The sequence below is a fragment of the Pongo pygmaeus genome, chromosome 14 (genome assembly GCF_028885625.2).
Source record: "Pongo pygmaeus isolate AG05252 chromosome 14, NHGRI_mPonPyg2-v2.0_pri, whole genome shotgun sequence".
Lineage (NCBI taxonomy): Eukaryota > Metazoa > Chordata > Mammalia > Primates > Hominidae > Pongo > Pongo pygmaeus.
Window position 1 is genome coordinate 83,655,058 of NC_072387.2, and position 24,832 is coordinate 83,679,889.

The following is a 24,832-nucleotide window of genomic DNA, read 5'->3' on the forward strand; positions in this document are numbered from 1 at the left end:
TTAGTGCTAACCAGAATGCTCTTAAAAGTGTATAGAGTCATGATTGAAATTCTGAATATAAAGCCCATTTTTAAAGAAAATTGGCTATCTCCTCTCACCTCTTACTCCTCCACTACCCTCAATGTTAGTTGTCTTAGATTAGTGCTTCTTAAACTTTAAAGTATCTATGATCACTAAACCATCAAAGGGACTTTATTAAAATAATACATATTTTTCCAGAATGCCGGGAGTAGGGCATGAGATTTGGCATTGCCAAAAACTTCTAGGTGAAGCCATGTGCTGGTCTGTGAACCACATTTTGAGTAGCAGGAGTTTATTTTTATTTTTATTTGTATGACTTTATTGGATACAAGTGCAATTTTGTTACATGCATCGACTGTGTAGTAAGGAAGTCAGGGCTTTTAGGTACCCATCACACAAATCATGTACATGGGACCCATTAAGTGAAGCACTGGTTTAGATGACATAATGTCACATGTTTGGTTTTCTAATCCCCCAAATTAATAAGAGAATTTTTAAGGAGGTCGTTTACTATTCTTTTTTTTTTTTTTAGACCAGGCTGGAGTGCGGTGGTGCGATCTTGGCTCACTACAACCTCTGCCCCCCTGGTTCAAGTGATTCTCCTGCCTCAGTCTCCTGAGTAGCTGGGATTACAGGCACGTGCCACCATGCCTGGCTAATTTTTGTATTTTTAGTAGAGACGGGGTTTCACCATGTTGGCCACCATGGTGTCGATCTGCTGACCTCGCGATCCACCCGCCTTGGCCTCCCAAAGTGATGAGATTACAGGCGTGAACCACCATGCCTGGCCTCTTCCACATACATTCTATTGTAACTGTGTTAAGAGATTTTGTTCTGAGGTATATTCACATCCAATTGGTAACCAAGCCATTTTGAGTCTAAGAAATATTTCTCTCTTCTCCATCCCCACAGGCGCTGCCTCAGCTGAGGCCTTCCTCATTTTTCCCCTGCAAAGCAGTAATAACCTCCGATTTATCTCCCAAGCCCCAGCTGCACCTCCCTCCAATCCATCGTCTCATATTTTATCTCCTTATTTTTCTTTCAAAAATTGTTTTGATGAGCTCCTTTCCTGATTAAAGGGCCCTCCTGGCTCCCCTTGCTTAAAATAGAGGTTGGCATAGGCTCTGTCCCTTGACAAAATTGGGCTGGAATACAAACTCCTTCAATTTCCTTTTGTGTCACATTGGGCAAATTGCTTAACTTCAGAGAGGCACACTTTCTATGATGGCCATAGTAGATGTTTAATAACTTAATTACTCCTTCCTCCTCCTTTCCTTTCCTGCCTGACCAATTTTTGCTTTTCTAACCTCTTTCTTTTGAACCTCTTTCTTCTTGTCCTGCTTCCACTCCCTATAAACCACACATACGCATTCTCCAGCCCCACTGAACATCTCCTTTCCCAATATATCTGTGGAAAGACTCTTCCTTCTCTCCTCCAACCCAGAAAATCCCCTTGGATTTGCTCTCTTCCCTAAGGAGCCTAAGCCTTTGTACTTGGGCAGAATTTGTCACTCCTTTTTGTCCTCCCAAACCACTGTGATTATGCCTCTTTCAAAATATACTTGCTGTGATGTGCTGTTGTGGTGTGTTGTTATGATTTGTGCTCATGGCAGTTGCCCCAATGTGATTGTGACCTCTCAGAGGCAAGGACTTTCCCTTGTTTTTTGATTCTTAATTATTCAAGAATTTGTTTAATAAAATAATAGAACCAATATATGTAATTTAAAGAAATGGATGTTCAAATATTATATTCCAGAAATGATATATAAAGAAAAATAATTCTGTATGCTTTCCTGGACTAAAAATAGTCGTTTAGAGTACTGATCTCCATTTTCTTTTCTTTTTAAAATTTATTTACTTATTTATTTTGAGACAGGGTCTCACTCTGTCGCCCAGGCTGGAGTACAGTGGCGTGATCTCAGTTCACTGCAACCTCCACTTCCCAGGCTCAAATGATCCTCCCACCTCAGCCTCCTGAGTAGCAGGACGATAGACATGTGCCTACCTGACCAACCTAATTTTTTTTTTTAATATTTTTTAGCAGAGATGGGGTTTCACCATTTTGTCCAGGTCTGGAACTCCTGAGCTTGGGTAATCCACCCACCTCAGCCTCCCAAAGTGCTGAGATTACAGGCATAAACCACTGTGCCTGACCTAATCCCCATTTTTATAGCACTTTTTTTTTTTTTTTAAATTTTCAGGGCTGGTTTTAAATGCTTTGTGTCCACAATCTTTCCCGATTCCTTGATTATTCTTTGTTGTAGGTGCTATAATACTTATTTCACAGATTCAGAAACTGACATTCAGAAAAGTTAAGTAGCCTTGCATAGTTACATAATTTTAACTGTTAGAGTGGGGATTTGAACCTATGTTTTCTGACTCCAAAGTTTATCTTCTATATGGTACTATCTCATGCAATCTACTGCCATAGCCTGGTTTCATCTTAAATATAGATGAAAATTGTGGGTTAATGTCTTTATTAGAGAAAAATTTGTGGAGCAGGTAAGAGAACTGTCTGCAATAGTCACATCTTTGAGTGGTTGGAGATAGTTATTAGGTAGATAAAACATAACTAATGAACTGTAAAATTCTAAAATCTGGACACCTCATAAATCCTTTCATTTTCACTCATTATTTGTTTTGAAAAAGTCACGAAGCAATCTTATTCCTGAAAGAAAACTATTTTAATGATGCCTTTTTGACTTTCAAAGGTACTTTTCATTTTCACCATACAATACTTGCACAGGAGATCCTTACACAGATAATTTTCCTGACCAAATCACATAAGAGAGCTTATTCCTCTAGTCTCAAAGAAATCAAGCTAAACCCCAAGCAAATCATGCAAATTGCTGTGTGTTATCCTGTCCTGGGAACTGCTATTTGTAACAGACTGTCCAGGTATTTTCAGTAGGGAACTCTTGTCTACAAGAGCCTACAGATCTGGAGAGTAATTGTATAGCTAATTGCATCTGCAATTCATGACCAATTTGTAGCTTGATGAGCAGTTGTGATCCCAAATATGTTTGAAACCTCTTGGTAACATAGCAACTATAAACTGCCAGAAAAGTTCTCATGGGGGGACTCTTGGAATACACAGTGAAAGTCATTCATCCATTCATCTTATCAACCTCTTGGAAACCTCTCAAACTTAGACATAGACATTCAGTTGGGCCTATAGGGTTTCTGTATTTATTGAACCTATTGAGATCTGGAATATGCTAGACTATTCAGAAACAGGAAATTGATCCCTGGAATAGCTTAAAGCCTAGACAGGATTTCTCAAAGTGTATTCCCTGGAGCACTAGTTGCAGGGCCTATTAAGAGATGTCAGGTGAGAAAATAGTGTTTTAAGGCCAAATATATAGAGAAACACTGCGTTTAAAAAGTTCCAGCAGATTTCTTTTCTACTGGACTTCTCCGAACCTTTAATATGTCACTGTGTGTTCTGACTCTCCTGGAATAGTAGTTACTATTTGTTCAATTTGCTTTGTTCAGGAAGTATCTGAAAAACAGTAATCTGGGGGGAGGAGCCAAGATGGCCGAATAGGAACAGCTCCGGTCTACAGCTCCCAGCGCGAGCGACGCAGAAGACGGGTGATTTCTGCATTTCCATCTGAGGTACCGTGTTCATCTCACTAGGGAGTGCCAGACAGTGGGCGCAGGTCAGTGGGTGAGTGCACCGTGCGCCAGCCGAAGCAGGGGCGAGGCATTGCCTCACTCGGGAAGCGCAAGGGGTCAGGGAGTTCCCTTTCCAGGGGTGACAGACGGCACCTGGAAAATCGGGCCACTCCCACCCGAATACTGTGCTTTTCCAATGGGCTTAGGAAACGGTGCCCCAGGAGAGTATAGCCCGCACCTGGCTCAGAGGGTCCTATGCCCACGGAGTCTCGCTGATTGCTAGTACAGCAGTCTGAGATCAAACAGCAAGTCGGCAGCGAGGCTGGGGGAGGGGCGCCCGCCATTGCCCAGGCTCCCTTAGGTAAACAAAGCAGCCAGGAAGCTTGAACTGGGTGGAGCCCACCACAGCTCAAGGAGGCCTGCCTGCCTCTCTAGGCTCCACCTCTGGGGGCAGGGCACAGACAAACAAAAAGACAGCAGTAACCTCTGCAGACTTAAATGTCCCTGTCTGACAGCTTTGAGGAGAGCAGTGGTTCTCCCAGCATGCAACTGGAGATCTGAGAACGGGCTGACTGCCTCCTCAAGTGGGTCCCTGACCCCTGACCCCTGAGCAGCCTAACTGGGAGGCACCCCCCAGCAGGGGCAGACTGACACCTCACACGGCCGGCCAGGTACTCCAACAGACCTGCAGCTGAGGGTCCTGTCTGTTAGAAGGAAAACTAAAAGAAAGGACATCCACACCAAAAACCCATCTGTACATCACCATCATCAAAGACCAAAAGTAGATAAAACCACAAAGATGGGGAAAAAACAGAGCAGAAAAACTGGAAACTCTAAAAAGCAGAGTACCTCTCCTCCTCCAAAGGAACGCAGTTCCTCACCAGCAACGGAACAAAGCTGGACGGAGAATGACTTTGACGAGCTGAGAGAAGAAGGCTTCAGACGATCAAATTACTCCGAGCTACGGGAGGATATTCAAACCAAAGGCAAAGAAGTTGAAAACTTTGAAAAAATTTAGAAGAATGTATAACTAGAATAACCAATACAGAGAAGTGCTTAAAGGAGCTGATGGAGCTGAAAACCAAGGCTCGAGAACTACGTGAAGAATGCAGAAGCCTCAGGAGCCGATGCGATCAAATGGAAGAAAGGGTATCAGCCCTGGAAGATGAAATGAATGAAATGAAGCGAGAAGGGAAGTTTAGAGAAAAAAGAATAAAAAGAAATGAGCAAAGCCTCCAAGAAATGTGGGACTATGTGAAAAGACCAAATCTACGTCTGATTGGTGTACCTGAAAGTGACGGGGAGAATGGAAACAAGTTGGAAAACACTCTGCAGGATATTATCCAGGAGAACTTCCCCAATCTAACAAGGCAGGCCAACATTCAGATTCAGGAAATACAGAGAATGCCACAAAGATACTCCTTGAGAAGAGCAACTCCAAGACACATAATTGTCAGATTCACCAAAGTTGAAATGAAGGAAAAAATGTTAAGGGCAGCCAGAGAGAAAGGTCGGGTTACCATCAAAGGGAAGCCCATCAGACTAACAGCGGATCTCTCGGCAGAAACCCTACAAGCCAGAAGAGAGTGGGGGCCAATATTCAACATTCTTAAAGAAAAGAATTTTCAACCCAGAATTTCATATCCTGCCAAACTAAGCTTCATAAGTGAAGGAGAAATAAAATACTTTACAGACAAGCAAATGCTGAGAGATTTTGTCACCACCAGGCCTGCCCTAAAAGAGCTCCTGAAGGAAGCGCTAAACATGGAAAGGCACAACCGGTACCAGCCATTGCAAAATCATACCGAAATGTAAAGACCATCGAGACTAGGAAAAGACTGCATCAACTAACGAGCAAAATAACCAGCTAACATCATAATGACAGGATCAGATTCACACATAACAATATTAACTTTAAATGTAAATGGACTAAATGCTCCAATTAAAAGACACAGACTGGCAAATTGGATAAAGACTCAAGACCCATCAGTGTGCTGTATTCAGGAAACCCACCTCACGTGCAGAGACACACATAGGCTCAAAATAAAAGGATGGAGGAAGATCTACCAAGCAAATGGAAAACAAAAAAAGGCAGGGATTGCAATCCTAGTCTCTGATAAAACAGACTTTAAACCAACAAAGATCAAAAGAGACAAAGAAGGCCATTACATAATGGTAAAGGGATTAATTCAACAAGAAGAGCTAACTATCCTAAATATATATGCACCCAATACAGGAGCACCCAGATTCATAAAGCAAGTCCTGAGTGACCTACAAAGAGACTTAGACTCCCACACATTAATAGTGGGAGACTTTAACACCCCACTGTCAACATTAGACAGATCAACGAAACAGAAAATCAACAAGGATACCCAGGAATTGAACTCAGCTCTGCACCAAGCAGACCTAATAGACATCTACAGAACTCTCCACCCCAAATCAACAGAATATACATTTTTTTCAGCACCACACCACACCTATTCCAAAATTGACCGTATACTTGGAAGTAAAGCTCTCCTCAATAAATGTAAAAGAACAGAAATTATAACAAACTATCTCTCAGATCACAGTGCAATCAAGCTAGAACTCAGGATTAAGAATCTCACTCAAAACCGCTCAACTACATGGAAACTGAACAACCTGCTCCTGAATGACTACTGGGTACATAACGAAATGAAGGCAGAAATAAAGATGTTCTTTGAAACCAACGAGAACCAAGACACAACATACCAGAATCTCTGGGATGCATTCAAAGCAGTGTGTAGAGGGAAATTTATAGCACTAAATGCCCACAAGAGAAAGCAGGAAAGATCCAAAATTGACACCCTAACATCACAATTAAAAGAACAGAAAAGCAAGAGCAAACACATTCAAAAGCTAGCAGAAGGCAAGAAATAACTAAAATCAGAGCAGAACTGAAGGAAATAGAGACACAAAAAACCCTTCAAAAAATCAATGAATCCAGGAGCTGGTTTTTTGAAAGGATCAACAAAATTGATAGACCGCTAGCAAGATTAATAAAGAAAAAAAGAGAGAAGAATCAAATAGATGCAATAAAAAATGATAAAGGGGATATCACCACTGATCCCACAGAAATACAAACTACCATCAGAGAATATTACAAACACCTCTACGCAAATAAACTAGAAAATCTAGAAGAAATGGATAAATTCCTCAACACATACACCCTCCCAAGACTAAACCAGGAAGAAGTTGAATCTCTGAATAGACCGATAACAGGAGCTGAAATTGTGGCAATAATCAATAGCTTACCAACCAAAAAAAGTCCAGGACCAGTTGGGTTCACAGCCGAATTCTACCAGAGGTACAAGGAGGAGCTGGTACCATTCCTTCTGAAACTATTCCAATCAATAGAAAAAGAGGGAATCCTCCCTAACTCATTTTATGAGGCCAGCATCATCCTGATACCAAAGCCTGGCAGAGACACAACAAAAAAAGAGAATTTTAGACCAATATCCCTGATGAACATTGATGCAAAAATCCTCAATAAAATACTGGCAAACAGAATCCAGCAGCACATCAAAAAGCTTATCCACCATGATCGAGTGGGCTTCATCCCTGGGATGCAAGGCTGGTTCAATATACGCAAATCAATAAATGTAATCCAGCATATAAACAGAACCAAAGACAAAAACCACATGATTATCTCAATAGATGCAGAAAAGGCCTTTGACAAAATTCAACAACCCTTCATGCTAAAAACTCTCAATAAATTAGGTATTGATGGGTCGTATCTCAAAATAATAAGAGCTATTTATGACAGACCCACAGCCAATATCATACTGAATGGGCAAAAACTGGAAGCATTCCCTTTGAAAAGTGGCACAAGACAGGGATGCCCTCTCTCACCACTTCTATTCAACATAGTGTTGGAAGTTCTGGCCAGGGCAATTAGGCAAGAGAAGGAAATCAAGGGTATTCAATTAGGAAAAGAGGAAGTCAAATTGTCCCTGTTTGCAGATGACATGATAGTATATCTAGAAAACCCCATTGTCTCAGCCCAAAATCTCCTTAAGCTGATAAGCAACTTCAGCAAAGCCTCAGGATACAAAATCAATGTACAAAAATCACAAGCATTCTTATACATCAATAACAGACAAGCAGAGAGCCAAATCATGAGTGAACTCCCATTCACAATTGCTTCAAAGAGAATAAAATACCTAGGAATCCAACTTACAAGGGATGTGAAGGACCTCTTCAAGGAGAACTACAAACCACTGCTGAAGGAAATAAGAGAGGATACAAACAAATGGAAGAACATTCCATGCTCATGGGTAGGAAGAATCAATATCATGAAAATGGCCATCCTTCCCAAGGTAATTTACAGATTCAATGCCATCCCCATCAAGTTACCAATGACTTTCTTCACAGAATTTGAAAAAACTACTTTAAAGTTCATATGGAACCAAAAAAGAGCCCGCATTGCCAAGTCAATCCTAAGCCAAAAGAACAAAGCTGGAGGCATCACGCTACCTGACTTCAAACTATACTACAAGGCTACAGTAACCAAAACAGCATGGTACTGGTACCAAAACAGAGATATAGATCAATGGAACAGAACAGAGCCATCAGAAATAATGCCACATATCTACAACTATCTGATCTTTGACAAACCTGACAAAAACAAGAAATGGGGAAAGGATTCCCTATTTAATAAATGGTGCTGGGAAAACTGGCTAGCCATATGTAGAAAGCTGAAACTGGATCCCTTCCTTACACGTTATACAAAAATCAATTCAAGATGGATTAAAGACTTAAATGTTAGACCTAAAACCATAAAAACCCTAGAAGAAAACCTAGGCAATACCATTCAGGACATAGGCATGGGCAAGGACTTCATGTCTAAAACACCAAAAGCAATGGCAACAAAAGCCAAAATTGACAAATGGGATCTAATTAAACTAAAGAGCTTCTGCACAGCAAAGGAAACTACCATCAGAGTGAACAGGCAACCTACAAAATGGGAGAAAATTTTCGCAACCTACTCATCTGACAAAGGGCTAATATCCAGAATCTACAATGAACTCCAACAAATTTACAAGAAAAAAACAAACAACCCCATCAAAAAGTGGGCAAAGGATATGAACAGACACTTCTCAAAAGAAGACATTTATGCAGCCAAAAAACACATGAAAAAATGCTCACCATCACTGGCCATCAGAGAAAGGCAAATCAAAACCACAATGAGATACCATCTCACACCAGTTAGAATGGCAATCATTAAAAAGTCCGGAAACAACAGGTGCTGGAGAGGATGTGGAGAAATAGGAACACTTTTACACTGTTGGTGGGACTGTAAACTAGTTCAACCCTTGTGGAAGTCAGTGTGGCGATTCCTCAGGGATCTAGAACTAGAAATTCCATTTGACCCAACCATCCCATTACTGGGTATATACCCAAAGGACTATAAACCATGCTGCTATAAAGACACATGCACACGTATGTTTATTGTGGCATTATTCACAATAGGAAAGACTTGGAACCAACCCAAATGTCCAACAATGATAGACTGGATTAAGAAAATGTGGCACATATACACCATGGAATACTATGCAGCCATAAAAAATGATGAGTTCACGTCCTTTGTAGGGACATGGATGAAATTGGAAATCATCATTCTCAGTAAACTATCGCAAGAACAAAAAACCAAACACTGCATATTCTCACTCATAGGTGGGAATTGAACAATGAGAACACATGGACACAGGAAGGGGAACATCACACTTCGGGGACTGTTGTGGGGTGGGGGGAGGGGGGAGAGATAGCATTGGGAGATATACCTAATGCTAGATGACGAGTTGGTGGGTGCAGCGCACCAGCATGGCACATGTATACATATGTAACTTACCTGCACGTTGCGCACATGTACCATAGAGCCTAAAGTATAATAATAATAATAATAATAATAATAAAAAGAAAAAAAATTAAAAAACAAAAAACAACAACAAAAAACAGTAATCTGCAAAATAAGAAGCACAAGCTTGAAGTGTCTCTATAGGTACTGTGGAACTGTGGGTAGCTGTATTTTGCCCCCTGGGCTTTTGATAGATTTGGTCTAGCTGGGAGCTAATATCTTAATCACTGGTGCAGCACCATTTTAGCAACTTTGTGCAGATACCATGTCAAGAGAGTAATAAACAAAATCCTACCTAAAAATACAAACAGGCAAAGATAAATAAAACATTGGTATGGCCCATGTTATACAGAGATTTCTATAATTATAAAGAAAGAACAATTTAAAATCGAATACATTCTGTATAGCATCTTAAACATATGTTGAGTGAATTCCTTTGGACAAACTTGAAATCTTGTATTTTCTCCACAGTATTTCTAAGAACACTGTTAATTTTTATGTAATGTCAGATTATCACAGGTAATAAGAATTCATTGAGGAAAATGGGAGAATTTATATTTTATGTAATCAAACATTTGTGATGTTTCAGAAGTCAGGTTATGAATGTCTCTATGTCATTGTCTCTTTCTCTTCTGAATTGTTCCAACTGGAAATCAAGGTCTACAATTGCCTGTACAGTGTGGTCAAGAGAAGGGAAATGAAATACATTCTGCTATTCTCGTAGCAGAGTCAATGAAGGAGATTCTAAACCCAAAGTTAATGTGAAGTCCTGGGTTTATTATATTGTTGATAAACATACATACTCTGTCACTACAGATGTCTGAGAGTTTGCTGTCAAAGTAGTTTTATGGCATTTAAATACTTTTCAGAGGAATTTGCCTGAAAGGTATTGGGTAAGTAATAAATTGTGTGTCAGGGAGAAGAAAGGAACATGTGGTTGCAGATGGATATAGAAGTAGACTGTGAAATTGGGCAGGTGTCATCTGCTGTTCCCATGTTTGGTAGGTGAACTTTACCTTCATTAAAGATGCCCTTCTAGAAATTAAAAAGTTGTTCTGCATTTCAAATGCTCCATAGCCACATGTGGCTAGCAGTTTCTGTATTGAACAGGGCAGATACAGAATGACTCCATCGTTGCAGAAAGTTCTATTGAGCAGTAGTGTTTATATTAATATACAGATTTCAGACCCGTATGGGAGTTAGGAGGAGGAAAAAAGAAGAGAGGCTAAAATGGCAGGGTTTTATCAGCAAGTGGTAGATTTTGAAGTTATAGAGGCTGGAGAAGTATAATGTCTTAAATTCTTTAGAAATTTAGAGCACTATAAAAAGAGTTTTATGCCTAAGAATAAAAAAGCATTAAAAATATGGGAACATGGGAAAAATAGATTAACATTTAGCATATTCCTGCTTCTTAATATATTATTCTTAAGGAAGGGAAGAAGTTGGCTTGTTTTGAAGCACACATTTTACATGACTAATTGAAACCAGGGACTCCTGTGCTCAAACAGCATTGTGAGAATTCAGTTCCATGAGGGCCCTCAGTCTACTATATTTGTCCAAAGATTACAGCTGGAGCAACCTCAAAGAGCAGAATTCTCAGCAAGGAAAGAAAAACCAACGCAATGGGTAAGTAGGACCATGGCAGACAGAAATTCAAGATCTGAAGGAAATGCGGGTGCCCACATAGGCCCATCTGCAGGAACACTGTTCCAGGTATGGGAATTGGTTTATGCAAAGGCCCTGAGGCTGACACGTTTTGGATGGTTCAATAAATAGCAGGATGTTTAGTATGTCTGGAATTGAGTGAATGAGAAGGAGCGGGGAGAAGTGGAGGTCTGACAGGAAGGTGGAGTAGAGTACAGAAAGAAATTCAGACCTTTGCAAGAGCACTGGACATTCTCTGAGAGACGGGAAGCCAATGGGAAATTCTGAGTGGAAGAGCAATGTGACCTGGCTCAGGCTTTACTGGTGACTTTCTGTCCTTTCACCCTATATATGCTTTCACAATATCTTTTTATTTGCTTACTTCATAAATTGGAGTGGATATACACAATTTTGTCAGTTTTGTGGCAATATTTTCTATCAAATTTGGGGCAGATTTCATTAATTGTAGATTTTCCACTGTTTTTCAAATAATATCAACCTGACTTAGGTTACACAGCAATGATCAACAGAAGCAAATGGAATTCAGGTTTCTTTACATCTCTTAATACTTTCCCCCCTTTTTATAAACTCTCCCAGCGTTAAGGGCTAGTAAGACATATTTTTTTGAAGAATTGCCATAGAGAGTTTTGATGAAAAACTTGCAGCATGGGCATGCCAAGGAGTGAATTTAAAGCAGAGGAAGCAGAACTAAAAAATTTTCAAGTAGTGTTCCTATTTTCTATTTCTTCTTCTTCTTTCTTAAGGCTCAAGTATTATTTGGGCCAATGGAGGGCCTAAGTAGCCACTGCATCCCCAAGCCTCTAGCTCTGTTTCTTCAGTGCCAGCAGTTCAGGAAAGGAGAAAGACAGACAAAATAAGAAAGAGGAAGAGGAGAGACTTCTAGAAGTTCAGAAAGAAGTAGAGAAATGCTGAAAAGTTTTCACTTCTCTTTTTCCCAGCCTGGGATGTAGAAAGCAGACTCCCTGCATGTAAAAAGTATCCCTAATGGAAAAAAAAAAACATTGTAAAAAGGGGAAATCACCTTTTATCCCATGAGACGAGCTAATTGGGCATCTTTAAAAAATTTCAGATAATTGAATAGAGGAACTTATTTTAAAATTTTCTTTTAGAATGAGAGGGGAATTTCAAGAAGAGGGCAATAAAAAATGCTATCATCCTTGATAATAAAAAAAGTGTTTATTTAATCAAATAGTCTATTGGCTTCCTGACTCATACATCTATCTCTATTTGTTTTAGAGATTGTTCTTGATTGCTGGCATATTTCTTTCTTTGGTTCTACACAATAGCCATTGTTTAATTCATAATAACATGAACAAGAATGGGGTTGTTAAAGATGACCTCTAAGGTTTGAAGGTCAAAGAGATTACATAGAAGCAAGAATCAAGGACAAAACTATAAAATTCATGTTCAAGGAAGGTGTGGTAAGGGTGGGTGGATGGACTTGTTTCTTCATTTCTCTTTAAATCTGTCTCTGGGCTGGTTTCATTTCAATGAGAAAGACAACCATCACCTTGCCCCTGCTTCCTAAATAGATCACTGCAAATTTGAGGAGTAAAAGATGTCATGCCCATGGCTTAGTCTAGAAGTCATCACATATAGCTTTTTATATAAAATTCATCCTTGCAGTTTGAGATTAATTTTGTTTGCCATCTGATAGTAATATTGAGGAAATTTGAATTGTAAAGATTTTAATAATAATTTGCAATAAAGATAAGCAGTTTTCAGAATTATCTCTGGAAGCTGATTTAAGGGAAGTCAACAGTTAGGCCTGGGTTCCTGGGATGAGACTGAGAAAACAAGGTAGGCTTTGAGTCTTGGAGGACTCTCACAGTACTTATTCAAGCAGTTGCTCTCACAGACTGACATTGACAAATAGAGAACTTCTGGGACATCCTTTGGCTTAGGACAATGATTAAGCAAATATTATCTTCATGAGAAAATTTCCATCAGGTTTTGGTACGTTGAAGATTCAGTATTATATTTCTAAGTGCCTTAGCTTCTTAAGCCATGTTCTGAAAATCAGCTAACTCTGCTGTGTTTTAAAAAACTTTCTGACTCACCTACCTTTTATTTCGTTTTATTTTTGTAGACATCTGCAATGAGGAATAGTACATCTAGAACAGTATTTCAATATAGCCCTTAGCTGACCGTCTTAAATGTACCAGATCACTGATTACTTTTGCAGTTAACAATGTGAACCCAGAAAAATCCCTAAATGGAAATCCTAGTTCTCCTAATCACCAGCACTGAACACTGTACAATAAAGTCCACCCAAAATAAGTCAGGGCCATAATTTCCATGATGACAGTCCCCAATACAGCGTTTTGTTATTGTTTCTTTCAAATCACTAGAATTCTTCCCATGTGCTGTCATATCTTCAGATAAGAGCCACATGGAGATTAAATGTGATTTTAAATGAACTTTTACAGTCCTCTATATTTTCTTCGTGGGTTTTATTGTTTTTAGAGGCAAGTGATGAAAGGTTATTCCCTGCAAGATCTAGCCAGTTAAACGTGCAGCATAAAATCCTGAAGCCCTGCAGTCAGACACAGAAGAGCAAAGGGGAAAACGAGAAAATGTTCCATTGGGGCTGCAGCTTTTCAGAGTATGCAGGAATGATGTCATTTGTTTTCACAAAACCCAGTTTAAATTTGTTCCTGCCTTTCAAGAACTGCAGCAGGGAGCATCTGTGGAGACTCCTGCATCCCATATTTCAGGGTGTTAGAGTGTACGCTGCGTTGGAATCCAACCAATCGCAGTATTCTTGCCCGCCCCAATTTTCATTTGTTCCCCCTACCTGAGCTGCCCGTGTTAAATGACCACCCAGCACCCTCTCCCGTGTTACAACTGCAGAGGCATAGCTCCATGCCTTGAAAGGTTTAAAGGAGAATAATACCACAATAAAAACTTACTTCTGATCACCCAGGGACATTCATTTCAATGACAAATAACCTCCAGGAAAAGATCTATCTGTGAAGGATGTTTTTGGTTTGGTTTGGTTTGGTTTGGTTTAAATGAAATCTTAGCCTTTTGTTTTTGCAGCCCCTGGGTAGCACTGGGGCCATCGTAAGAAGCAAGAAAACAGAAATCCTAGGCTATTGAACTTTCAGGGGCAGAAGCAGGACCTCCAAGTTCTACACCAACAATTGTCTTTTCACAAAGCAAACCCTATTTCTATGTATATAGTCATACTTGATGATTGGAAAATAAGTAATGCAACAGAAACAGCATTTTAAAAACTATATTAAAGTGATAGAGGGAGATGATGGTGTGAACTTCACTTACAAAAATAATGGATAAGATACAGAGTGAAAAAGACAGTGTTGGTTAGCATGTCACCTCACTTGTTCTTAGTTTGTCTCCTCCATATGTAAATACTGCATATTGGCAATTACAGTTATCAGTGTAGGTTCTCTGGTTGTGAGTAGCTGTAACCAAACTAAACTAAACGAATATTTATTGGAGGGCCATGAGGAAACTTACAGAATAAAAGGAAGACTGAAGAAACTGACTCAGAGATGACAGGGGCCGTGGTGTTATGGCATTTTCCGTTGGAGAAACTGCTTGTTGGGATTGTCAGTCCCCACTGCTAGACTGAATCATCTTCAAGTTTCCCTCCCACTTTTCTCATCATTCTGCTCAAGGGACAAAATTCCAGGAGAGAGTGTCCCATTGCTCACATGTCCAATGTGACTGCTTGGCTTGGAGAAAGCAGGGAGCCCTCAGCCTTCTGATTCACAGGGACACCTTCTAAAAGGAGAGGAGAAATTCTGCCAAAGGAGGTGGGGGTGCTGCTTCTAAAAGAAAAGGGGAAATGAGTGCTGTGTGCTCTTCTCTGTCAGCATGATCAATGCCTTGGGTCAGGGCCTCCTAATTTTCTTGCCTGAATTAACAGTCCTCCTCCTTTAACTCATTTTTTAAAACTTATTTTTAAACCATTCAATCATTCCCTATTTGTAAAGGCCAAGCCAGGACAATTTTGAAAATGAACCCAAGTGGTATTGATTGTTATACCAGGACAAGAGGCATAAACTGGGACCATCTTTGGCAAACTGGATGTATGGTCGTTCTTCCTTTAACCTACTTTCTTCCTACACTTGACCAATATCTAGCCTATTCTTCGAGACTTGATTTAAGGAGAACTGAAAGCTCTTTGAGTATAGAAATGGTGGCTTTTTCTTCTAGTGTCGTCTGCATCTTATCTCATGCTTGGCACATGGCAGTTGCCCCAAGAACCTTCACTGTGGAGTTATAATCGAGTATGACTATTGAATTCCTGTCTTTCCTACTCCCATATGCTTTCACATCCACATTTTCTATGTATCTTGGGAGTACACTATTCCCAGTATTCACCTTGGAGGGCATAGCTAACTTCTGTTTTCTTTGGATACCTGTCATTCTTTCTTTCTAATAGTGACCCCAGTGGGCCTTCCTCTCCATCATATAAATGGATAGGGTAAAGAACTAAATGACCTCAGACCATTTCTGTTTATAAAAGATGCTATTGATGAAAATATACTTTTTTTGATGAAATGGAAAGTGAAATATTTAAAAAGAGATTGTCCTTAAAACGGAATGACTTTTACTGAACACCTCTTTTGTGGTATACAGTAGAGTACTATAATAGATTTTCACCAACCAATAACTTATTCTCTGCATTACCAGACTTTGTCAACGCACAAATCCTCTAGGTATTCTTTCAAATATATCCTCCTGGTTTCAGAAATGCTGGAATTGGAGCTCTACCTTGAATTGTCTTTTCCGAGGACCACTCTATCATCAGGATTTATCAGAAGGGTGCATTATTTGTCCATGTCAGTGCTCAGATCATGCCCTAAGGACTTTTCTTAATCAATATGTTCCCTTTAAAACATTGTTTTTAAAAATCCTGACTTGTGCGGCACAGTTGCATCTCAGAGTGAGAATCAAAGAGGTTTCCTAGGTCAAGCAGAACCCCAAGCAGATTCCTCCTAGGCCTTTCCGAGGGCCCACTCTGCAGACTAATGAGGGTGCATAACTCCATGCTGATCCCTTTCCGTCTCTAGCTGGATGCTGTGGTTTTTCGGAACCCAAGCCTAGTGAGTACACTGCCTGCAGCTCTGTGATAAAGGCACAGGCTTTCAGCCTTGACCAAGGGCCCACATCCAAAAATTCTGTATCAGAAACCAGATAATTTCACATCGTTTGCACTGTACTCCACCTTATCCATACTGTTTTTCTTTTTGTGGAAATTTTTTTTCTCTTCATCAGTCACTCTGAAGTGTTGCTCACTCATTCACTCAATTCTAGAGCAGTACTTTGCGGCCCTTCTTGTCACCGTGTTGCCTCCCTGTTCAGAACTTATGATGTAGAAAGCAAAGCATAGGATGCTATTGAAATGTGGAGTTTTATCTCTTAAATCTCACGTCAGTATCAATTACAGCACCAAAGCAATGACATGAAAATTTGTGGGTAAAAATGGAAAGTGAGTTATGTTTATATTATGCTGACTAATATATTTTTAACTTAAAATTTAAAAAATATAAGCTATTTGGCATTGCAGTTATTAATTTGAGAGAAAAATGAATTAACTGTGGAACAAAGAAAGGATGATAATTTCATGTAAGGGGTGAAGTACGTATTTATTACTTAGATGGTATGGTAGGGAGACGGCCCAGTTCACTGGAGGGTAAAATGAAAGAAGATGTAGGAGAAAGTGAAGTGTAATTGATAAACTCAGCTGAGGGTAGAGAAAAGGAGCTTGCAAGTCAGAGAGTTGTGAAGTTTTTGATAAAAGAATACATGCATTAGGACCCATCAGACATCAAGTTCTACAAGACAAGAAAAAATATTTTTCTTATTAGAAACTCTACAAGACATTTTCTGTCATTCCGCATTGCCGAGGATAATTCTTCCACACTCTTACTTAAGATGGCTTTCTCAGAATCTGTGTCTATACAGTCACAGTTAAGGTGAAAGATGGTAACCATCTGGGTAGTTCAATCAGTGTAGCTGGTAATGCATAATTAACCTCCTCCCTTCTCCCCACTCATTCTCTTTTCCCCGGTAACAATTTTGAGGGTATTTTCCTCCATAAATCTTGAATTATCTGGATAATTGTTTTCTGTACTTCATGTTGCTAGAAATCCACAGCTTGATTGATATCAATAACAGTTCTTTAAAACCTCCACATCTGCAGAGGGTACCATAGAGAAAAAGTAAAGTGCTACATTTCCGTTGCTTTTGCTGGTTACCTAATCCAAAATGTTTAAATACTCTACATTTTAAAAAGTTGTTTAGGAAAATATCTGTACAGCCAGGCACTGAAACTGGCTTATTTACTGATATCTAACTTTTCTTCATTTAACTTCATGTAACTGTCAGGCCACAGAGGGTCACTACATATTTAGTTGTTTTTTTCCTTTTAAAATTGTTTTTAACTTAAATAAAAATTGGAAAAAAAATTAGTGTGCTGTCTTGTTCTCTCTTTTTTTAGGTTTAAAATCTGTGAGGGCAGGAATGACATATTCTCTATTTATAAAAAACATTGAAACTTATTCCACTGCTTACAGTTCAGTGGGGGTCACTTAATGATATCAGTAAAATTCAGTGTCAATCTTTAAAAAGAAATATTTTTCGTCTCCCCGAAAATATCTCTCCAGTAAAACTTGTTTGTCAAATGACTAGAGCTCCCTTAACAAATAAAACATAATACTATTTGCTGCTCTTTTCCTCTGAAGTGATGATAAATTGCTGGGGAGTAAAAGCCTTCACACTAATAACAGAGGAAAATTGACTCTAAGATCCCATCATTTTGTTTACCAGCTGTCTTTACAATTCTACAATAACCCAGCCCACATTAAAAAATTGTTCAGAGATAGTAAAATAGACTAGAAACAAATGATCTCTCTGCTGAAATTAGTTTAAGCAGGGGAACAGGCTGGAAAGAAAGATTTGATCCAAAAACTTACCTAGCTCTCAGGCATGATACCCGGTGACCACATAGTCGGTGCTGAAACACAACTCAGGAGCATTACATCATCGTGACAAACTTTCATTGGCTGCAGAAACCCCAAGGATAAGACAGGCTTTTAAGGTGCTGTGTGAAAACCCCTGTTGGTTCTTTATCAGGCTATGGCCAAAATATTGAAAGAAAGACTTTTCCTACATTCATGTTGTCATGGCTGAGCAGACAAAACATGGTTAACCATTTCTTATGCATGTTTATCTCCACTTTAGTCACTAGTTTTGTATTTAACTCTAACCTGTTGGGAAATTATTGTCTTAAAACTATTTGTTTTAAAAGCCTTGTTTTTTGTTTAGCTTGTTTTTCTTGAGGGTGCAGAGTATCACTCTGTGAATGGCTATTTCCCTTCTTACTCTTCAGACCATCTTTCTTATTTTTAAAACTATATTTGAATCAATACATCTGTTTTTCTATTATTTATTTTGTCTTTATTCTCTCTAGGTAAAGAGGACTAGCACCCACAGATTTGAGAAAGCACAAGTGCGTTTATTTATTTTGAGCAATTTAATTGGAACTAGTGCACAAAGTCCTTACTTCCTAATTATTCATTGTCATTGTTAGTTTTATTTTCTATTGAACTCTATGAGTTATTTATGTCGTGCTTATTACCATGGTGATTTACAAACCAAAACCATGTGTGTAATTTGAGAGTGTGAGGAGCTTTAACTGACTGAGTGAAAGTGATAGGACAATGGCTAGGTCCAGCACTACTGCTGCACCAGTCTCTCCTGCCTGGGGGGGAGGCATTTGATGTAGGGAAAATGCTCTTGTTATCTAAGTAGAACATTTGGACAATTAGATTAATCATTCAAGAAATGACAACAATGTCACATTATTATCGAATGTTAATTTCTCTCTCGCTCACTCTCTGTGTGACTTTCTTTATCTCTGGTTCTGTCTCTCTCAAATTTAGGAGTACGGAGGAGCAGAATGATGACAAGAGTGACTGAATTAGTGGCTTTTTAAAGTGTCTCATGCCCTCTCCTAAGAACTTGACTCTCTAGTCTCTAAAAGATAAGCAAATACATACACAAATACCCTAAAAAATCCTCAAGGCTAGGAACTGAGAACTGTGTTTCTAGTGCGTGTCTGGGCTACTCAGCTCTGCTGTGAATACTCTCTTATTCCTCTCAGACCCTTCTCAGCCATGGGTTCTCAGCCACGTGCCTTGGAGGAGCCTAATCTACCTATTGCAAGAGAAGGAGTGGCTGCTGAGCCTGTTACCTTTCTTCTGTTGTTAGGAACATCTTTCTACTATTGTTCCTTAGACCTCCGGTCTCCAAGAATAGCTAGTCATCCTTTTTTCACTGTGTAGAGTAATACTGAGGATTCAAGGGCCTAGATTACGGTCTTGAGATATTTAGGAACATTTCTAATAGTGATGAGGAAAAAGGGAGAGAAAAAGAAGAGAGAACTCTTTCTTATTTTTTCTCCACTGAGAGGAAGGAAGGGATAAACCAGTCACAATCTCTCTGTTTTGTAGCTAGGATTTACAGAGTAAAATAAGATCTATCGCTTGCCCTCAAAATGTTTCATATGAGAAGGGAGAAAAATAATATTCCACCATGACTATTAAAGTCTGATAAAAATATGATAGGTATATATGCATTGATGGGCCTCTAACTGAGACTTGAAGAACCAAGAAGTGGGGCATTTGAGCTGAATTTTGAAGACATAGGGTTAACTAGCTGAAGAGAGGGAGTAAATAATTCTGTAAAAGGAAAACAGAATGTAAAGGCAAGGAGGAATGAAGGCATGGTTTGTTTGAGAAAGAGAAAATAGTGTTCTGTTTATGGAAAGAAAGAGTGGTATGGAAGATAAAGCTAGATCAACAGATATGATCACATCATGGAGGCCATTGTGAGCTAAGCTAAGGGATATGGGCTTTAACTTGAAACTATTATAGGTCATTGAGGAACTATAATCAGATTTGTAGCTAAGCTGTATTAGTCTAGCAGTAGCCTGGAATGCATAGGAATGGACTGGAACCAGAGATCCCAGTTAGCTTATACGTATTTCAGTTGAACCTTGGCAGGAAACAGATGGCACTTTCAAAAAGCGTAATGGTAGAGAGTTTACTGAAAAAAACATTTTCACAGATGTGGACGGGGTTAAGGGAATCAACAATGGAAGGTGAAGCACCCAAGGAGCCACATCAGTAGGAAGTTGTTATTGGGCAAGGTCTGTTATCAGACACTGAATCCAATGGGTAGCCACTGAGAAGAAAATCTGGGTGTTGCAGTAGATAGAAGTTAGCCTCTTGGGGCGTGGAGAAGAGTAGTGATATTTAGAGAAAGTAACTGGAGATGGAATGAAACAGACTATAGACTCAACAGTACGTGTGTGTGCGTGTGTGTGTGTGTGTGTGTGTAAGAGAGAGAAAGAGGAAGAAAACAAGAGAGGGAAATAAAATGGAAGTATCTAGGTAGGATAATTTGTAAGTTGTTTTTTAGTCCTAACAAACAGATGGAGGGTTGTTCATTCATTGAAGAAAAAAGCTTCAATGAATGCATGGTAATTGGTAAAGTTCCATTTTTATGCTATTGGAGTATCTAGATAAAAATGTCAATTATATTAGCTTCTAGAGCTCAGAAAAGAAATCAAAGATCAGAGATGGGGCAGTACATCTGGTAGACATTAGCAGATGCATTGTTTTTGGGGCCATGAATGTGGATGAGATCACCCAATGAGAGAGTATATAATGTGAAGAGAATGACGTTGAGGTGCAAGCCTGGAAACACTAACATTGAAGGAGCAGCTGGAGTAGAGGGGCCTCTAAAAGAAAACAGAGAAGATATGTTATTAACAAGTAGGGTGTTGGGAGTTAAAAGTGGTAAGCTGGAAGGACAAGCTGTCAAGGTAAAAGAAGAGTTTGAACTCATGATATTAAAGATCATATACAGCATATTAGTCTGCCAGAGCTGTCATAACAAAACACCACAGACTGGTGGCTTCCAGAACAGAAATTCATTTTCTCACAGCTCTGGAGGCTGCAAGTCCAAGATCCAGATGCTAGCAGAGTTGATTTCTCCCAAAGCCTCCTGCCTTGGCTTGCAAATGGCTGCCCTCTCACTGTGCCCTCACATGGCCTTTCTTCTGTGTGTGCACATCCTTGGCATCTCTTCATCCTCAAACAAGGACATCAGTCATATTGGATGAGGGCCTCAGTCTTATAATCTCATTTAACTTTAAGTACCTCTTTAAAGGCCCTATCTCCAAATACAGTCACAGTCACATTGGGTAAACCAGTGGTTACCCATTGACTTCAACGTAGATATTTTGAGAGGACACAATTCAGTCCATAATACCTAGGCAGAGTGTGGATAGGGGAGTGAGTTACTGAAATAAAGAGCAGATGAAGCTCACTGGAGCTGAGGCTAAAAACTGCTACTCTCACAATAATTGACCCCACACTTAAAATTGAATTTTTTAAATCATGTTCTGGTGAGGTTTCTACTATTTTTGCCAAATGAGCCTAGTAGAATAATGATGACCACTACTAGTAGTATAGTTATCATATGTACCTATAAAACATGCAAAATATTTATCTGTATAACTTGGAGATCAACTAAAACATTTTACATGGAAAATATTGTCATATTTATACATCAAGTTGAAGAGTCTTCCTGTATATGTAATGCATGTGTGTATGTATCCATATTATATATAATATATCCATATATATATATAATTATCACTTTTTTGTCACTGGAGAAGCTTGTTTGAAAGTAAATATAATTGGTATAGAAATTTACATGAAATAGTCTGAAATAAAAATTGTACAGAAATTCACACAAGATAGTCTATTTTTTCACATAGTATCTTCTAACTTTCTGTATGGGATGATCACATTCTGAAAATGGTTACCAGATACTCAGCTTGTGTTTTTATGTATTTATATTGCCATTACATTCTTAGTGGGTAAATGCCAGAAAAAACTAATCGGGTATTACTTATCAACTTTGTTTTCTCTAAAGAGGAAACTGAGGCTCAAGAATAATACATAATTAGCAAAAGATTAGCAAAACATTGGCAGGAAAGAGTTTAGCTACCATTTTCCTACTTTTCACACTGGCACATATTCAATTATTTTTATTTTCTAGGTAAGCGAAATTGTTTTAAAGTTGACTCATTAGACACATCTTCCCTAAGACGTACAAAACTGTCATTTTAAAGTAAAAAGGCTGTAGTACCACCTAATTAACTAACTTGCCAGTCTTCAACTCAGAAACAGAGCAAGGAAGGCTACCCAAATCACTGTCTCCTGGTCTTATGAACCTATACCTCGGCCATGTTTCTTTACTTCTCAGGTGTATTAGTCCATTCTCACACTGCCTGAGACTGGGTAATTTATAAACGAAAGAGGTTTAATTGACTCACAGTTCTGCATGGCTGGGGAGGCCTCAGGAAACTTACAATCATGGTGGAAAGCGAAGGGGAAGCACGGACCTCCTTCACGTGGTGTTAGGAGGGAGAAGGAGCAAGCAAGCATGCAAGAGAAGAACTACCAAACACTTAGAAAACCATCAGATCTCGTGAGAATGGACTCACTATCATGAGAACAGCATAAGGGGAACCACCCCTCATGATCTAACCAGCTTCTACCAGGTGTCTCCCTCAGCACCTGGGGATTACAATTGAAGATGAGATTTGGGTGAGGACACAGTCAAACCATATCATCAGGCTTCAGTCTGCTCATTTGAAGATGAGAGATTTGGTATGGATAATATCTTCTCACTTTAAACTTCTATATGCCCATAACCTTTGCTTTCTAAGAATTCTAGGGATTTCCAGGGAGCCAACTCTTACACAGTTGTAATTCTTGAATACAGAGGATATTACCAAGGCTACAGCATGGATAGCACTCAACACAGTAAATTCTGAGGACTGCTTTGGTATATGAGTGTGTCTGGATATATTCAGTTGGTGTAAAAGTAATTGCAGTTTTCGCCATTAATTTTAATTGCAAAAACCATGATTACTTTTGCACCAACCTAATAAAAGTTATTGTGAAAGCTCTCAAAACAAGATTAATTATACTGGACTTAATTCATACATATCATAGATGAAAAAACAATGGAATTCATTTGTTAATCACATGTAATTATTGTCAAAGTTCAAAGATGATTAGAAACCATTGGAATAAGAGTTATTACAAATAGACCAAAATAATCTATTTTTTTAAGTGAGAAAAAATTGAGGTTTTAGAAGCATCACCTGTATAAAAATGAAATAATACAATTTACTTATATAAAAATAAAAAGAAGTTTGAAATTTAGCAAATGCTAAAGGATCCTTAAAGAAAGAAACAAAAAACCTGAAGACTGCATCACCATTTCAGAGATGCCTCAGAGATAGAGGATGTGATGTAAAAATAAGAGTCTCCAAAAATTCTTTAACTAGATTCTAGGCAACTTGGTTAAGAAAATTCTAAAACACTCACAAGACATTAAAAACTAGTGTTTCTTGGGCCAACTGTAACTGAAATTGCACAGTTCAAAGATGATTTCTGAGGCATGCCATTTATGGCAATTTCTAAGCACAAACTTTTCCTCTAGGCCAATAATGTTAATGATTTAAGAGCTTTGAAAGAAAGAGGTTGGAGAGCAGAATAAAATAGAAAGTGTAATATCACTTCCAGCAGGTGTCTGGATTACCAAATGTGATGGTCAATTTTATGTATCCATTTCGGTAGGCAATGATGGTACCCGGACATTTGGTCGAATATTATTCTAGATGTTTCTGTGAATGTATGTTTTAATGAGATTAACATTTAAATTACTAGTCTTTGAGGGAAGCAGATTACCCTCCAGAATATAGACAGTAGAATCAGTTCCTTTCCTGGAAGAAGGGGGAACTCTTCCAACAGACGGCCTTTGAACTTGAATGGCTACATTGCCTCCTTCCTGGGTCTCCAGCCTGCTGGCCCACCCTGGATCTTAGACTTGCCAGCCTCTGTAATGATGTGAGCCAATTTCTTGAAATAAATCATTTTCTATATACTATATACAAATTCTGTTCTGTTTCTCTAGAGAACCCTGACTAATACACCAAGGTTCTGTTAAATGGAAAAATGAAACAAGACAGATTTTAAATCAATGACAGGAATTAGGAGTTCTCTACAATTTCAGTTAACATTCTGAATCTGGAATATAAGTAAGGAAACAACCCCAGAACTGATGAATTGATTTTTAAAAAAACCCAGCTTAAATATTTTACCCATTGCTGCAAAATTTATTTTTATTGAAAAGCAAAACCATTTTCTAAACATCATTAATTTCATTCTTCTTTCTAGATATTGATATGCCAACCTCACTTTCCATTTTATTATCTAAATGAGAATCTTAGGTAGCAAAGAATAATGATAACAGTTGATAATCGCTTCCATTTCTTTTATACATGTGTCTGCATGTGTGGATGTGTGAATGTTTATCTGCCTCTTCTAGTCCTCTTTATTACTGCCTGTCCTACAGAAAACATGGTTTTTTGAAAGTTTAAAAAATATTATTATTACTTTTTACTAAATTAGCTATAACTTAATTTTTAGAAGGCTTTTGGTATTTGGAATGAATTGGGAAAGTATTTGGGGGTGGGGGGAAAGAAGCTGTCTTATTAAACTTAAGGAAGGTTGGATTTTGAGACCCTTC